This window comes from Neolamprologus multifasciatus, chromosome 1, assembly GCF_963576455.1.
Source record: "Neolamprologus multifasciatus chromosome 1, fNeoMul1.2, whole genome shotgun sequence".
Lineage (NCBI taxonomy): Eukaryota > Metazoa > Chordata > Actinopteri > Cichliformes > Cichlidae > Neolamprologus > Neolamprologus multifasciatus.
In genome coordinates, this window is record NC_140439.1 from 1736634 (window position 1) to 1752053 (window position 15420).

The 15420-nt window shown below is 40.7% G+C and overlaps 2 protein-coding genes and 1 pseudogene across 17 annotated transcripts in view; 1 reads left to right on the forward strand and 2 right to left on the reverse strand.

Annotated features, from left to right (window-relative positions):
* Positions 1-15420, reverse strand: part of ppip5k1a (diphosphoinositol pentakisphosphate kinase 1a) — a 61864-nt gene that overhangs the window by 29355 nt on the left and 17089 nt on the right. For 6 of the 9 annotated variants that reach the window (XM_085166789.1, XM_085166543.1, XM_085166713.1 and 3 more), the window contains exon 1: positions 2717-2847. The exons of 1 other annotated variant lie outside the window; for it this stretch is intronic. The gene's annotated coding sequence lies outside the window, so the exon portion shown is untranslated. Of the gene's footprint in view, positions 1-2716; positions 2848-15420 lie in introns of those variants that run through there. 2 more of the 9 variants (XM_085166947.1, XM_085166864.1) reach the window with 1 other exon arrangement.
* The window catches only part of LOC146525101 (aggrecan core protein-like), a 35904-nt gene continuing 26251 nt past the window's right edge, over positions 5768-15420 (forward strand). For 3 of the 8 annotated variants that reach the window (XM_085166006.1, XM_085165926.1, XM_085166085.1), the window contains exons 1-2: positions 6350-6504; positions 12780-13008. The gene's annotated coding sequence lies outside the window, so the exon portion shown is untranslated. Of the gene's footprint in view, positions 6280-6349; positions 6505-12776; positions 13009-15420 lie in introns of those variants that run through there. The other 5 variants (XM_085165610.1, XM_085166158.1, XM_085165686.1 and 2 more) reach the window with 4 other exon arrangements.
* On the reverse strand, positions 6776-8274 carry LOC146525102 (uncharacterized; annotated as a pseudogene).

Consider the following 15420-nt stretch of genomic DNA (forward strand, 5'->3'; position numbering starts at 1 on the left):
TGATAATAAACTGAGCTGTGTACCGTTACAAAAATAAAGCTAATTGAGAAATAGGGACAATCTTTGAACATTTTACACATGCAATATTAAGATAATAATCCACATACAGATACTCACAGAGATACTCACAGAGATACATTTCAAAGACAGCTTTGCATGACTGCAGCACCTGCCGAGCCTGTTTTGATGAATACTGCATTTCTGCTGAAATTCACTCTCATGCTTTCATTATTTAAATTAAACTGTTTTCATACCAAAGTGGATGAGTGTGTGAGAGCCTGAGCATTAATCTGCTCCTTTCACCTGCTTACGCCAGCTACCAGCAGGGCTGCAGTTCCCACTGAGGACACCAAGGTCATCAAGTCCTTTGTTTTTTTTCACAAGACTATTGAGGTGATTTAGTCTTAGTTTAAATTCCACAGTTTAACAACGAGCTGCTGTGAGCTGAACCCTGCTGCCCCTCATTTTACACAGGTTTTTAAATGTGACAGAGCTTTAGTTTTCATTACTGATTTATTTGACAATTTTCCTTAACTAGTCCATTTCTACGGCCTGAAACAGGACTGTCTATAACGGTCCTGTATAAAAAGAACGCTCCAAATCATTGCCAGTGATATGTAAATACCCCGAATATTTAAAAAAACATGTAGGAAAGCTTTAAGCCTGGGAATACATTTCGTTTTTAAATCTACAAAGATAAAAGAAAATACTGTTGTTGCTTTTTGTTTTTGGGGCAATGAACTGAAGTCATTAATAGATTATTCAGAGCAATTCTAATACTGATGCAAGTACTTTACAGATAACGCTGCACCACCAACTCCGGCTGGGAGGAGGAAGCTGGCTCAAATTCAACAAAGCAACCAACAAAAGAATTCAATTCAGCCTTATTATGTTTCTTCATAGTTGCCATTTTCCTAATTTTTGGGATTTCCCAAAATTAGAGACTCCCCAGTCTGTTTAGATAAAACTCTTTTCATATCAGTGAGTTTCCAGCTTCCTTTAAGTGTTTAATGGGGAGCCAAGGCGCTCGACAGTGGAGGTTCACACCACTTAAACGACATTGTAAGCCTAAGACTGTGTGTAGATACTTTTTACTGCCAAATGCTGATGTTGCTGATAGCAACACAGCTGAAGAGAATATAAACCTTCCTTTCTTCTCTATAAAGGGAGCAAATGTTCTCCTCTTGACTTGGTTTTATTTATTTTTTGAGCGGGCGTGATAAATTGAAAAATTTCCTGACAAATCTTCACCCCCTGCGGTCAGCAGATGGTTATGTATGGAAGCTTTGAGATAAACTGCTGCTTAGCAACACTGATTGTATTACCAATAAGTTAGCCTATAAAAAAAAGAATAAACCAATATGTCTTAAACAGGTGACACTTGAAGTACAGCAAACAATACTGATGTTCAATTTCTGAAAAGAAGAAACAAAGAGCAAAAACATTTCTTGGTCCCTTCTAGTGAAATATGAGCAGTTGATGCTTTTCTTTGTAATAACTGATAATAAACACGATGTCGTTCGTGCCAGTCTGTTGTCAGGGGAAACTAGACCTTTGTCAGGTCATGTTTTCAGTTTATAGACAAGCTATTAGATGATTTACCCACCATCAGCTGCTGCTCTGACCTAAACAAATGAATTTCAGTATCACATTAGACATATTTAATGAGACAAGTACATTTAGTCGGGTATTGTACTAAAGTACACCTTAGATACACTTACAGTTCTACTCTACTGTATTTTGTGAGTATATGTTGTACTTTGTGCACCACTCGAATAATTTTCAAGTTATTTTGCTGACTTGTGATCCAAGATTATACTGGCAAATAGCTCGCTCTGCATTTACTTTACACTGTACTTGTATTAATGCAGTTCTGCTTAACGCTGTAATTTTCCACTGCAGTGTTGCTACTTTGTTCCTCAATGATTTAAATACCAGTTTTGCATAATAGTGGAGAAAATATGTATACAAAACTATTTCCAGCGCCTCTTTTCATGTAATATCATCGTTACAAGGGCACAGCACAGGATATCGAGAATCAATTTGAATGAAAGTAATATGTTTGAATATAGTTTTCTTGTTTACAGTGGGCTCCACCAAACCGGTTCTTGGTTCTGTGTGTCAGTAAAAACAACCTGCTCGCCCCCTGCTTTACCGACACAGCTAAACACAGTGATACTAACTACGTGAAGAGATTGCATTATTAGCATGGAGAAAGACGTTTTAGTGGCTCGGGTTCGAGTTGGAAGAAGGCCTGATGGGTTTAACTACATGAATATAACACCCAAGGCGGGAGAGAGCCAACTGACGGGCAGCTCACATGAACGACCCCTGACATGTAAGGGTCCGACTTTAAATACCTTTGTATGCCAAAAGGACTTGTTGTCCCGAAATGTAGGCTACATAAACGTGACTCATTATTAATATCCACATTTAAACCCCAAACCGCGAAAGCTGGTTGAATACAAAAGCCTCACTCGGCGAAGAAATTAACGTTAGGTGCCGTTACTTTTCTCATTTTTCATTTTGACATTTAGCTAATGTTAGCATTCAGCTAGCTGGCTCGCCAATGTAAACAAGTCTCCCCAAGGCCATTCTGTCTGCATCTGAAGCACAGTCCAACCAGCCCGGCAACTATCGGTGGTAACGCCTAACACCAGCTACATGCCAAGCACGTTCCCGTTCTCAGGGCTTCAGGACAAAAGTGTGAACTCACGGTGTTAATGGAAGATTTACCACTGCCATCGGCTCTCTTCCGTCCCTTGACAGTTTGCATGTGAAACCAATCTTTTTTATTTTTCTCAGGTTGACATAAGCCGATGAGCGTGTGAATCAGCCAATCAGAAAAGCGAACTTCCTGGGAGGCGTAACGTAAAAACAAATCACGTGAGCCAATGAGGGACACTCAGCCCAACGAAAAAAAAAGGATCGTTAGCGTCCTCTAGCGATGATGCCAATAAATCATATTACACCCCATGAATTAAGAAGGGGATGTCGCTCAGGTTGATATGTGTGTGAAGGCAGACCAGCAAATACTTTTGTCAATTATCTTAAAGTTTTTTCACCTTAATGAACTCTTTTTATGTTTTTTTTTCCAGAGCTTAAGAGGAGGAGGCAAATGTTTTTTAGAATTTCAAATCAAATTCAAATTCAAATTTTATTTGTCACATACACAGTCATACACAGTCATACACAGTACGATATGCAGTGAAATGCTTAGACAACTGCTCGTGACCTAAAGAAAAAAGAAAAGGCTATGAATAAGATAGGAAATAAATATGAAAATTAAAAAGGGTAAATTTAACCAGGAAGGAATAAAATAAAATAAAATATAAAAATTAAAGTTAAAAATTAGATAACTGTACAACACAAATTAGAATGAAGGGTAACAAAACAGTTAGTTAGTCTCTCTGATAAGATTGAAATATTATGTGATATTTACTATAGTATTTAATTTTTGAAGCAGTGGTTATTTTTACTGGACCAGCGAGGATTCTGGGTAAAACTCCATGGATGAGGACTTAAAAGGACTCTGGCCAAAATAACATCTCTGATGGACAGTCTCCCACCCCATGCATGTAAATGCTGCTGAACTGCAGAGCTGCTTCAGTGCCAGACTGCTGCATCCTCGACGCATGAAGGAGCGTTTCCGTAGGTCCTTCCTCCCTGCAGCTGTCAGACTGTACAATCAGAACTGCTCCCAACAAACATAGATGTTTACATCAGCGCTGTAACTTGGCACTATTTTATCAACCGATTCACACTATAACCAGGGGTTGCCTCTTATCTGTATTTAACTTTATTTAATTTAATAACGGTACAGTACAGTGTTTTTGGTAACCATTGACCTGTAAACATGTAAAAATTGTGTATGTTTCTGTTCTGTGTCCTGTTTCTTTGTATATGTGTCTTTCTTGCTGCTGTCACACCCAAAGTTCCCCTTGTGGGACAATTAAAGGATTATTCTATTCTATTCTATTCTATTCTATTCTATTCTATTCTATTCTATAAAGGTCAGCCTCTTTCTCTTGTCATAGAAGAAGACTTCCAGCAGGAGAGTAGCCTTACGTGCTCCTGTCACTACTCTTGTTGGCAGTCTTTTCCCCCACTCCACTGGTACCTTTTGTGGACAGAGATTAGAGGAGGCTGCTCCCTCAACCCCAGACCTCTGCTTTTCAAAAAGCAGGAATGGGAAAGAGGACTGCTGGGAATCCAAACTCTTTACTCCTCCATAATGAGAAGCATGAAAGAGAGCTGCACAGAGCTGGTAAGGGCAAAGAGGAAGAAGGTGAGTTTTGGCTAAAGGTCCCACCCTAAACTTCAGGTCTCAGGTCAACAGGCAGGAACACAGAGGAGAACTACTGGGAGCAGTAAGCCTCGACCTCAGGCCTCAACTTCACAAACGGGAATGGGAAAAAGAATGATCTTCTTCAGTTCCTGTCCTAAAGGAGGGTTCTAGGAAAGGCCCTTTGGGTGCCTGTTGTGGGCTGATAATACAAAGTGACAAACATGTTTGATCTACGAGTGGAAAACTGGAAAACCCTTTGTGACTGGCAAGGTTTACAAGGTTTTAGTATCTAGCAAATACCTGTTCCTCTGTAATCTTGGAAGCTGGTTTCTGAATCCAGCAGCACCACTGAAGCCACAGGCTGCTTTCTCATGAGTCTGGCTGGGTTGGCAAGCCACATGCACCGGGGCTTTTTTAACATTTGTCTCTTTTTAAATTGATTTTGTTTTAAATAAAAGTACTAATATTTAATATAATTTTCATATTCTGTGGTTCTTATAGCTTGTGGAGGTCAGTGTCTTGTTCTACAGCACTTACTGCTGATGGGATCTAGCTTCAGCTGGCCTTATACTTTCTGAGGTACTGAAATAAAACTTTGTTCCTTCACACTCACAACTTTGTGTAGTCAGTCTGAGCATTGGACTGCTCAGACTGTCCAGGCTCATGGAGAACATGGAAATTCCACATAAGGCTGCTGAATGAAGGCATCAAGCATGAAACCCAACAGGAGTCAGGACAGGAGGACATACAGAAGATGATCTAAAACCATATATGTTTTTTTTTTTAAAGTATGAACTTTTGTAATTTTGCTTCTGTGCACCACCGCAGTGAGTTTTAAATCAATCAAGGTGTGATTGAAGTGCAGACTTTCAGCTTGAATTCAAGACTTTTAAAAACACCTTCCAGGAATTAGAGATGTTTAATCCCTTCATTTCAGAGGTTCAGCCTTTTTAAAAGGTGACCCTGCACTCTTGGAACAAAACCTCCGTCCTGCCGCTGCTGCTGCTGTTGATGTGAGGGCCAGCTTTGACGTCAGTGTTTCTCTGCGCCACTGTGTAGACAGGACCCTGTAACCACGGGATACTCGGTTACATACTTGTGTGCAGGCCAATGGGCGGTTGCAGAGGACTGCTATGAAAAGAGCATTTTATTAACAGCAGGCTCAACAGGGTGGTAACAAGGCTCTTCTGTAAGCGAACGTGCAGAGGAGTGGGGGCGCCCACATCCACAAATATTGCTGGTAAAAAATAAAACTACCTTTTAGTTGTCAGTGTATAGAGTAAAACGGGCTGTCAGGTGAAGAGACATCTTTTGTCACACATTCAGTCAAATAAATCTAAATGATCTGCGTATTCTCTTTCACTACTACGAGCGTCTGCCACAAAGACCCTCTGTGAGGAGGCCTCTGCTGCCCTCCACCCTCATATGGCTTCCATTTGCCGAAGTCAGGGCCATTACACTCTCTGTGACTTACAGCAGTAGGTCAGCGCACGTCAAGAGGTTTCATTATGAATGCAGATCCAGTCTTTGTGCCACTGGACACCAGCCTGCTGCTGCTGTGCTTCCTGTCTCCAAGTCGCTGAACGAGATGATGGATTTCCTCTTTTTATTAGAAAAACACGATCAGTGTATCCTACCGTGGATTTGGAGATCATAGCACAAGTTGATTGCAACAATAAGTTTCAGTTCATCACTGATAGAGATGATATCTTGAAATGAGCATTAAAAAATCCCCCAATAATGATTTAAATATCTGACACCTCAGAAGTTTAATTCCACTAACTGACTGTTGTTCAGAAACACCAATTAACCATCTGTTCTATTATAATTTCATTATAATATTCTTATAAGGATTCTGGCCATCGCAGTGAACCAATGGAAAGTGAACCAGTTCCCATAGACTCTAGTATTAAAATGTCAAACACTCTTCAGTAGGTAGTTTTCCTCTTAAACTGTTCAACAGGTGAATATTTTTTACGAGATAACACAAGGTAAGATATTTGATTTGTCCCAAAAGTTCACAAGTCTACCATTTGGATAATGGTTAAGCTTATTGGTTTAGCTGTGGCCACTTTGATGGGTGTAGACTAGCTAACAGCTGTTTTCTAGGCCTTTTTCCATGAAATTGCGGCTCTGGGCCTGCTGTTGGTTGATTTTTTAAAATGAATTATAGAACAAATATTTGACATATTGTGGAAGAAGATTTCTGCTTTTTGGTGAGTGAAAGTTAAGCATTATATTTGTATCTTACTTAGCTACTCTGTTTATGTGTGTCTGTGCATGCACCCTACATGGACGCACCACTTGCTAACCATTGTTAGCATCAGCTAATAGCTTAGCACGCCACGCCATCCTTTCTTCCAAACATGCAGCCATTTATGGCCGAAACAAAATACCAGGTCACAAACCTATTTGTGAATAATCAGGTCTGCGGTAGCCATTAGTGATATCGTTATAAAATTACCTGAAATCATTTATGTTTATTCATTACTGTGCCTGTGTCTAAACAGGTAGAGTGACTTCCTCATTTATATTTTTTGCATATACTAGAAAAAAAGAAATAAAATAAAAATAAATACAGGTGCAAATTGTACTAGTTATCCAAAGGGTTCGCTTTATGAAGAAGCTAGAGTAGCTTTAAGCTATTTTGCCACTACCTGTAAACACATCCTGTTTGGCCCACTTCAATGAGTTTGGGGTCAGAAAGTCATACAAAACACTTATAAGACTTCTTGTAAAGGGTGGGGACACATGTCTCAACAGTAGTGCCTTGATAGAGTAATCAGTGACTCTGGGAGTGGACCCAGCAGTGGTCTGGCTGAGGGAACTTGTGTTTTATTAGCTGTGATTGTGGCCCAGCAGAAGAAGGTCTGCTCTGTCCTCCACAGGACACGCAGCTCTGTGACAAACACCATAAACAGATTAACTACCCAATCTTATTTTAATGGGAAGGTAGCTGGATGTTTAAAATGATATATTGGCTGACAAAACTGTGACTACACTGTCATGATGACACATTAAAAAGTATTTTTAGATTTAGGAAACAGTCTCCATCTATCCCTCAAGCTGGGGTCCTCTACCAGAGGCCTGGGAGCTTGAGGGTCCTGCAGTATCTTAGCTGTTCCCAGGACTGCCCTCTTCTGGACACAGATCTCTGATGTTGTTCCTGGGATCTGCTGGAGCCACTCGCCTAGCTTGGGAGTCACCGCACCGAGTGCTCCAATTACCACTGGGACCACCATTACCGTCACCCTCCACATCCTCTCCAGCTCTTCTCTGAGCCCTTGGTACTCCTCCAGCTTCTCGTGTTCCTTCTTCCTGATGTTGTTGTCATTGGGATCGATCACTACGGCCGTCTTCTTCTGTTTGTCTACCACCACTCTGTCCGGTTGGTTAGTCACCACCAGTATGTCCGTCTGTATCTGGAAGTCCCACAGGATCTTAGCTCGGTCATCCTCCACCACCCTTGGAGGCATCTCCCATGTTGACCTCGTGACTTCGCGGCCATACCTGGCACAGATGTTTCTGTATACTATGCCGGCCACTTGGTTATGGCGTTCCATGTATGCCCTGCCTGCTGGCATCTTGCACCCTGTTGTTATGTGCTGGATTGTCTCAGGGGCATCTTTACACAGCCTGCACCTGGGGTCTTGCCTGGTATAATAGACCCCAGCCTCTATGGATCTTGTGCTCAGAGCTTGTTCCTGTGCTGCCATGATTAGTGCCTCTGTGCTGTCTTTCAGTCCAGCTTTATCCAGCCACTGGTAGGATTTCTGAATGTCAGTCACCTCTGCTATCTGCTGGTGGTACATACCAGGAGCCTGTCCTTCCATGATGGTTCCTCTTCTTTCTTGAGTTTCTGCTGCCTGAGGTATTCACTGAGCACCCGGTCAGTTGGGGCCATCTTCCTGATGTATTGGTGGATGTTTGTTGTCTCATCCTGGACTGTGGTGCTGACACTCACTAGTCCCTAGCCTCCTTCCTTCTACATATTTATATATATATATATATTAGGGGTGCAACAATACTCGTATCGATATTGAACCGTTTGATACAGTGCTTTCGGTACGCATATATATCGAACAATACAAAATTTTTAATTTATTTTATCAACTTTTCTTCTGACGATGCTGTCTGTGCTCGACAGTGCAGCTTAGGCGGAGTAGTCGAACGCAGATTCACTGAGCGCAGGGCAAGCTAGCGAGACAGAAGTTAAGCTCTCGTTGCAACATGGCAAATTGAACCTCCCCCACCCTAATTCAGATCTGCCGTTTGGAACTATTTTGGTTTTCATGTGACGTATGAGCCTGAAGGTAAGCGCGTCATAGACAAAAGTAAAACAGTATGTTGGATGTGCCAGCAATGCTCAATTACATTGGTGGGAACTAGTGCGTTAGCGCAGTTAGCTCGTTAACGTGTTGGCCATCCAGCCCCACTCACGGGGCGATCCGCGGTAGCTCGTTAACGGAGATTTGCCGTGTTGTGGCGTTAACCTCATTTCAACGAGATTAACGCTGACAGCACTAGTGGGAACACAACGAATATGACTGCACATTTACACCGACATCATCCTCATGCAAAGACAAGTGGAAGCAGACAAAAACAACAAGCACGCATGCTACAAACTTTACCCGAGTCATTTAGACAGCCGTTAGCACATGATTCTCCTTATGGGGACCTGATATGTTTAATATGCTGCTGAGAATATAGCCCAGAAGAAGCGTATAGTATAGCTTTTATTTTGGAAAGAGACATTTCTCTGTAATAAACTCTCTTTTCCAAAGATGAGGGATTTCTCCATCAGATAGATTAATTTTTTTATTACTTTGTTGTTTCAGCAACATTAAATTTAAAAACTGTACTTTTGAGTTAAAATATATATTTATAATTTTAATAAATGACAAATTAAAAAGGCATGAACATTTTTTTTGTATCGAAAAAATATCGAACTGTGTCACCAAAGTATCGAACCGAACCGAACCGTGAATTTTGTGTATCGTTGCACCCCTAATATATATATATATATATATATATATATATATATATATATATATATATATATATATATATATATATATATATATATATATATATTTATATATGTGTGTGTGTGTATTTTTATTTTTTGCACTGCATTTAAAAAACCCCACATGAGTTCAATCATCATCAAATGTGCCTGACCCAGATTTGGTAGCGTCCCTCTAAGAAGATGATCAAGAAGATGGCTAATGCTACTTTGGGCTGCCTGTTTCGGACTCCTCCCGGGATCAAACTGGGGATCTATTAATCACACAAATGTGAAATAAAACGTTTCCTTTTATTTTGATGTGGTGTGCACATAGTTTTCTTTTAGTAAATGTTCTCCCACTACCTAAACACTTTGTGTTCCTGTGGACTACAGAGTCCTTGGCCAAAGTCACTTCATGCCGGTGTTTGTTTTTCCTTTTAAGCTTGATGCTGTAAACTCTGCAACACCTCAGTTCCTAAAAAAATCCAAAAATAAACACAAAACATCAAATTTAACTTGTTCTGTTTGACCGGATTACATTTTAGACTCCAACAAGAGATTTGTTGTAGTTCCACTCTTCCACATAGCAAGCAAAAATAAACAGGCTCTGCTTCCAGGAGAAGTTTTCCAGGGGGGGTTTCTAACAAAAGCACTGGAGGGCAGACTTCCTGACTACAGCTTCTCAGGTCTCAAAAGATCAAATGGAAGTAGCTCGATACCCATCAAACTTATATAACAGCTGTGTCTGTGTTAAAGTAAAACATTCCTTTAGGACAGATGAAGCTTTATCAGCTTTTTCTTTGCTCTTTGTTTGAAATGCAATATCAGCACACATAGTGAATAAAACAAATACAACTAAAAAATGAACAAACGCTAAAACAAGCTTCACAAGGGCTTCCCTGCTGAAACACTGATGGCTATTTCCTTTAACACAGGAAAACAAGGAGGAGTTGCAAACTAAAGCCACTCTACTGAAACTGTGATTTTAAAAAGATTTATGTGAAATTTATTCTCCAGTTTGTCAAATTCAAAAGGTTTGAGGCTCCTGGTTCTGGACTGAACCAGTACCAAAGACATGGTCAGTTGTAGCTAGAACCAGCACAGACAAAGAGTGACTCACACTAGGTGATCTGTACCGTGGTCAATGAGACAACCTGCTGATCGCCACCAGAGCAGCGCCCTCTCCCAGATCTGCTGATCTGAGTGCACAAGGGCGTTTGACCAGTTCGTAGAGTACAGTGACCATTTGATAAGGTGGGCCCGGCACGTTCAGTTGGACTCAGGCATGGTCTCTGTGCACTGTGCCATCTGCACCTGCCGACTGATCTCCAGTGCGTCACCAACAGCAGCTGCTCCATACAAATGTGTTTTTAATCACCACATGAGAGACTATAGTGTCTCACCGTTTCTCTGTTAGGGCACACATGTATAAATTGAGGCCCAATCCACATGCACAGGTATTTTTGTAAGCATTGCTTTTTCTTTGCATGTTGGCCTTTCTTCTCTTTGGGAAATATTACGGTGTGATGTTCTGCCTGAGAAAGAGTCGGTATAACTCAGCTGGTAGAGTGTGAAGGTTTGGATTGTTTCCACAGGGGATCTGCTCACTCACAGATCACCACCTCCTACAAAGCTGTTAGATGTTAGATGGCCTGGTACTTATACAGTGCTTTCTGCTCAATTTGAGCACTCAAGGTTCTATTTGAGTGCTCAGTTTTATTTCAGTCTCAGCAAAGTGGCGTACATACACACAGAGGTGAAGACAAAGCAAACTGGTTTATTCTGTGTCATGCAACTCTCAGACAACAGCACTGTCTAAGGTGGCCTTTGCAGTGAAAGGAGCTTATGAATAAAGTTAAATGTCTCCTGATCCCCAAGGATTGAACCGAAACTCTGTCATCGATCCATGATGTGTGTGTGTGTGTGTGCTCAGAGACGACAGAATTACAATTATAATGTGCCTGTAACAGCCACAGGTGCATGAATAACTCACAGTTTACCGTTATTCTATGTCCGTTATTCTTATGTCACTGCATTACAAAGCTGCTTCTTCAGGTTGATGACAGTTTTCCAGCGTAGGGCTTGAGTCTAACAGTTTGGTCATCTTACCTCACTCTGGGTCCAGCATTAATAGCCCAACTTGTAGACACACCTCGTTCCAAAGACTGTGGATAAATAGCCTAAAAATGGAAAACTCTAAACATGGAAAACAGGGACAAGTGCTGAAACTCCGGGCATACAGGCGCAGCCAGGGCCTCCTCCCCCTCCTCTTTGAAGCAAAGTCCAGGCAGTCTGGTTACAGTACACCATTCAGATTTAAATCCAGTCAGGCCAGTGCTCCCACTCGGCATCCATCAGCCTCCCATCACAGCATTCATACACCTGAGCAGCAAATTGTTAAAATTATAATTTGTATTGCTGGAGGAAAAGAGTATTACCATCATTACTCAAACTCAAGCTAGATCCCAATCATGAGTGTCAATGGCACCAACACATTAGCCATGTGAACGCTCTGTAATTTCTGCCCTACGAACAGTGAAAGAGCAGCTTTGTTCCTAGTGTAGAGGTCCTTTTTACTTTTTCAGGAGTGAAATCAAACACAGAGAGGGTGGGGGTGAGGCCTGATGGCAGGGTCCATTAATGAGTCCAGGTTTGATGTCAGGACAGCAGAAAACCATAAGGAATCTGTAGGGTGCCATTATTCACTTTATCTGATTAAAGGTTTAGTTTTTTATCATAAATCCTGCCGTGTGAAATATTTGGCCCAGAAATACCCTCGCATTTGATTATCACTTCATCTCTGAGACACTGCGTCTGCCGAACACGTCTGATTGTGAACATCAGCTGAAGAATATCACAAAGTCATTTCCACCATGTCTGTGGGATGCTGCACATCCTTCCAGCTCCACCCGTTTCCCCTCTACACTCCCATCAAACGAATCACGAACCAACCCCCTAAAAACCCTGCACTGTTCTTTCAAAATAAAAGCACGGCATGATTCTGTTTTACTTTCTTTATAACGATGACACTTTTTTGGACACAAGTTAAATTTCAGAACATAAAATAACGTTAAGTAACTAAAATAAGCTCGCTGACCCCCTGATTGAAATGTTACAAATCATACTTGAATAGTAATGCCCATATTATTATTTTAAGACAACAACACAGCTTTTTTTGCTGTTTTAAGGGCTCATAGTAATTACATCATCACTTGTCCAAAACCATGTGGGACAGCTTATAGGTTTCCATGTATCATCACATGAACTTCTTATGTTTCTATTATATTCGTAATGAAAACAAATCCATGCAGTGAAATGTGTGATTATGACTAAACCTGGAGTGCAGAGATAAATCCCACTACGAGAGTTTTTATCAGTTCTTCTAAAATCATTTTACTGTGGCTGAAAAACTTCCTCAGCAGCAATCCTGCCTCTGAGAATTGAAGTCACCATCTGCTCCATGTGCTCTTACTTTGAAAGCAGGTATCAGACCTGTCCACACCTCATTCTGAGCAGCTTGATGGTGGCGTGCCCCCCCTGAGGTTTGACAGCCAGACCTGGTTTCAGGCTCCTTCCTCTGCACACAGCTGAGCATCCTGAGCTCTCTGCTCCTGCTATTCGCCGGGACTTTTAAACTCTCAGCTTGGAGCTCGAGAAGCACACCGTGAAGAAGGATTTAACAGCCACAGGTGTGCCAGTCTTTCTACAACAGGTGAGTAATTTGCTTTTTTGCAAGACTTTTTCGGGCATATTTTCTGAGGAAGGATGGATGCACTTACTCATGCATATATATTATTTGGGTGCTTTTCCTGAAATCTTATTTTCACAACAAATTCTGTGTTTTTACATCATAAACTATACCTGTGAGAACCCCAGATAAGTTCAAGTCTATTTAACCTTCTGGTGCTGATCTGCATACTTGTATTTAGTGTTGTCTTCATTATATATCTGTACGTAAGAATTACAGAAAATATCACTAAAGGAAGATACAGTATCTCACAGTAAACATTTAAACAGCCCTGAGATAAATCAAATATAAATAGCTCAGAATGTTACAAGTATTAGCCCAGAATTACAGAAATAAAGAAATCATTTGATGTATCGTTTGCTTGAAATATCAGCAATATGGTAAAAATGGCCTGTATTTGTATTTGTATTTGTGTAGCGCTTTACTTCGTCCCTAAAGACCCCAACGCGCTTTACACTACATTCAGTCATCCACACACAAAAAAAATCATGACCATGAATAAGAATAACAGTTTTTTTGTCACCCCAGATGTTATGCCAAGTATTTGTTATTTTTTATTAGTCCTTTATTTATCCAAGTTAAAAATCTCATTGAGATTAAAACTCTCATTTCCAAGAGAGACCTGACATCATGGCAACAAAAGTCACATACCACATAGGTATATAACATATAAAACAAATACAATATCCCATACCAACATGTGTAAAATATACAATAACAGATCAAATTAAGAGTACATTAAAAACAATCACACTGAGTAAAAGAGTTATTCTCTCGTTCCTTTAAGACAGACTTAAACTCTCCCAAGGTAACCAATTCTGATCATTTCAGTTCCTTCTGCAGATTATTCCAGGAAGCAGAGGCAGCGTATTTAAAAGCCTTTTCCCCCAATTCTGTTCTGATTTTATATCTGAGTATAATCAAATCAAAAGTGTAACAGATCGCTATGTCCACAGTGTAAGACAGGCATTGAGGAGGCTGTGAAAAAATCCCAGGTTTCAGGAAGTATAGTTCTCCTACCTGAAAATGGATCAATGTGAGGATTGTAATTGTGGAAAAACCTAAACATGAAGGTGCTGCTGTCACGTAACAATGTAGCGACGCTTCAACAAATCTGGTTACAACTATAACCGTGCTTACAACAAGTGATGACATCACTAACGCTGGGTTGGTTGAGGCTCTCGTCTTTTTTATGTGCTGCCGTTTTTTGGTGATGCGTTTCCTTCAGTATGATTCAGCCGTCATTCGTGGCCTCTGCAGCCTTTTATTACTCCTGTTCATGGTTGTACATCTTTAAGCGCTCTTTCTTAAAGCTCATTTTTTGATGCTTCGCCTCAGACCAGAAGAAGAACTGTGGCATTAAGTAGCACCAGTTCACTGACTCTTCGGCTCTTACTGGTGTGTCTGTTTTTCACAGTGCTCATGTTGTGTTCATCCCTTTTTTCATGCGTGCCCAGTAATAAGTGTGAGAACAGCCTCTCTGATCAGCTGGTCTGTTTTTAACTCTCAGAGTTTAGTGTGTTTGTGTAACCGGTGTGATTCTGCATTGTGTCTGATAAAAAAGGTAAAGAAAGAAAGACCTCCAAGTAAATAATTTGCCCATTCCAGCTCCTCTCCCACAGGGGAATTGTAGAAAAGGGGAGAGGCAAAAGTGGTACATTGTATTTATAGGATTGCACCAAAGAAGAAGAAGAAAAGAATGAGGAGGGGCTCTAACTGATAATGAACATAACTACAGGCTTGGAGGTCCTAAAAGTCAGGTATAAAAGGAACAGTTTGGGGGTTTAGAACACATTTTGTGTAATTATAACAATATGTGATTTATGACCCTGTTACATTTGCTTTTATGCAAATGAAAGAGCATTTAGACCAAAAATATTATCAAACTTATCAATTCTTCCTTTTTTATTGTTTACTGTAATTCAGCATCTGTCTGAAGCTGCAGCCTTTACAATTAGCATTTAGCATTAAGGTCAAAGAAAAGTAACCAGGAAAAGGATTTTAAACGGTCCTTGTTGACTTTGTAAAGCAGAGTGGTGGGTGGTGGGCCAAACCATCTTGTATGCATCTATACCTGGAAGCAGAACTCTGAGTCCATATTTGAACATTGCTTAACGTCAGCTAGTTCACTGAAGAGCACAGTATTGGGGCTCAGCCATCCTATCTCACACCTTAATTTCCTCCCATGGTTGAACAACACAGTCATCACCTGTAACAAACATGACATTTTTACACCATCACATGAACGTTTTGCCTCATGTAAAGAAATATAAATTCAGTCGTTGTCCAGGATCAAAGGCCTGACTGGCCTCCCTCCATCACGTCGCACTCCGGTCTCCGGCCTGAATGTGAGCAGTGTTAGGACGTGATGGAAAG